The 2,356-nt window shown below is 49.2% G+C and overlaps 1 pseudogene; it reads right to left on the bottom strand.

The window, feature by feature from the left end:
* Positions 1-770: 770 nt before the first annotated feature.
* LOC102910992 (large ribosomal subunit protein uL5 pseudogene) lies at positions 771-1,936 on the bottom strand (annotated as a pseudogene).
* Positions 1,937-2,356: the final 420 nt, after the last annotated feature.

Raw genomic sequence — 2,356 nt, 5'->3', positions numbered from 1 at the left:
ATTGGGATTCTGATTCCCGCACATACTGAAGACCAGCTGAGATATCCAGCCTCATGGACTGAACAGCTACGGGATTCTTGGACCTTCAGTGCATAGGCAGCCACTGTTGGATTAGCTGGACCACAGCCTATAAGCTACTCTAATAAATCTCCCCACCTATCTATCTATCTATCTATCTATCTATCTATCTATCTATCTATCTAATCACAAATGCCCAAAGAAGGCATTCACCCTGCATGAATTCAGCCTTCCTGTTCCCAGAATTTTCTTTTTTGTTTGTCCCGTGTATACTTTTTGCCTGGCTACTGGCCAATCAGCATTTTATTTATCAATCAAACCAACACATTCACAACATACAAAACATGGCCTGGGGAGAGGTTCATTCTCTAAGCTCTGTTCCTCTAGAACCCTTAATAATACAGTTAACATACCTAATGGGCTTCATCACGGCATCTCATTCATTTCCATCACCGCCCTCCTCTGTCTCCCCCGTGCTCCCCGCCCTCCTCCTCTGTCTCCCCCGTGCTCCCCGCCCTCCTCCTCTGTCTCCCCCATGCTCCCCGCCCTCCTCCTCTGTCTCCCCCGTGCTCCCCGCCCTCCTCCTCTGTCTCCCCCGTGCTCCCCGCCCTCCTCCTCTGTCTCCCCCATGCTCCCCGCCCTCCTCCTCTGTCTCCCCTGTGCTCCCCGCCCTCCTCTGTCTCCCGTGTGCTCCCCGCCCTCCTCTGGTTGGTCCTCTTCTTCCTGTTTCTGCTTGTTTTTATTGCTGTTTGTTTGTTTTGTTTGAGAATTCTTCCCTGTGCAGCCCTGCCTGGCCTGGAACTCACTATGTAGACCAGGCTGGCCTCAAACTCGTGTAGATCCAGAGATCTACCTTCCTCAGCCTCCAAGGGCTAGGATTAACAGTGTGTGCCACTTTCTCATCACTTACATTAGAAATTCTCCTGAATGGTGTCATTATTTTTGCCTACAACAGCTACCCATGAAGAAGGAGCAGTCCTACCTACGCAGACATTTGCTGTTTCCTAGCACTCCACATTCCCACACCTCTCCAAGCTCCCTGAATAATCCCAAAGGGTCTAGTAGAGACAATATGGAGCCACAGTAAAAGAAAGTCACTTCTAAAGACCTAATGGCTGCTGCGCTTCTCAGAGGCTGTTTCCCGGTGCACTCACGCCACCTGCTGGAAAAAGTTACCAAACACTTTAAAATGTTCAGTTTTAAAGGGAAGGATTCTGTTACCATTTTTTTCCATTGCTGAGAAAACGTTATTATGGCCTTTTGGATAAAATGTATTTGCCAGGCAGGACAATCCCAGCATACTTCAGCGCATGGCCTCCTCTTTGCTGATCCTGCATTTGGCCCCAGGGAAGCTTGTGCTGTGCTTCTTGTCTGGGATGCTGAAACCCTGCCTACCCAATACCTCACAGAAGTCCAGGCTGTAGGTTCCAATTTTGGGGATCAATGTGTTCTTGAGTCCCAAAACCAGTTTCCAATATCCGAGAAGTCATTTTACTGTAGCTCATACTCCCCCACCTACGCTCCCGCACCTTCAGGCCTTTCTCCGGATTTCGTCTGCCTTGGCTCCGTGGACTGTGTGGCAAACAGCAATCTGTTCTTTTCTCCTGATGCCAAAGGACCTGACAGTGTATCCTAGCTTTGGGAAACACAGGTGTCTGGGCTGTGAGCTGTTCCAACATCTTGGCTGCTTGGGTCAGTCTGTCTCCACTCTCCCTCACACAGATACTGAGGCAGAGCTGTCTCCTCAGCGGGCAAAGCATGCCATGCTCTTAATCAGCTCTTAACACCCTGGAGAGCTGTTCTCCCTCAATGAGGTTCCTATTATAGCTAGTGTTCATTAACTCTTTTTTTGAGATTTTCATTTATTTTTATTTTCTATGTGTGGGTGTTTTGCGTACGTGCATGTCTGTGTACCACACGCGTGTCTGTGTACCACATGCATGTCTGTGTATCACATGCATGTCTGTGTACCACATGCATGTCTGTGTACCACATGCGTGCAGTGCCCAAGAAAGCCAGAAAAGAGCATTGGATCCCCTGGAACTAGAGTTACGGACAGTTGTGAACAGCCATGGAGGTGCCGGGAACCAAACTCGGGTCCTCTGGGAGAGCAGCCAGTGATGTTGGTCCCTGAGCCATCTCTCCAGGCGCAGGACTCGCTACCTCTTGGCTGTCACCAGGCCTGGCCATCTACTCACTACCCAGAAGATTATGGACAGTCTCTATGAGACTGACTGATGACATGTTTACTGCCTCAAAGAAGGCATTCACCCTGCATACACATGCAAGTTTGGGGTGCATTATGGTTTGAAATGTTCCCAAGAAGATGGTATATTTG

Source organism: Peromyscus maniculatus, chromosome 19 (genome assembly GCF_049852395.1).
Source record: "Peromyscus maniculatus bairdii isolate BWxNUB_F1_BW_parent chromosome 19, HU_Pman_BW_mat_3.1, whole genome shotgun sequence".
Taxonomy (NCBI): domain Eukaryota; kingdom Metazoa; phylum Chordata; class Mammalia; order Rodentia; family Cricetidae; genus Peromyscus; species Peromyscus maniculatus.
Note: the sequence above shows the minus strand (reverse complement) of the source record. Positions and strands in the feature narration are given on the sequence as shown.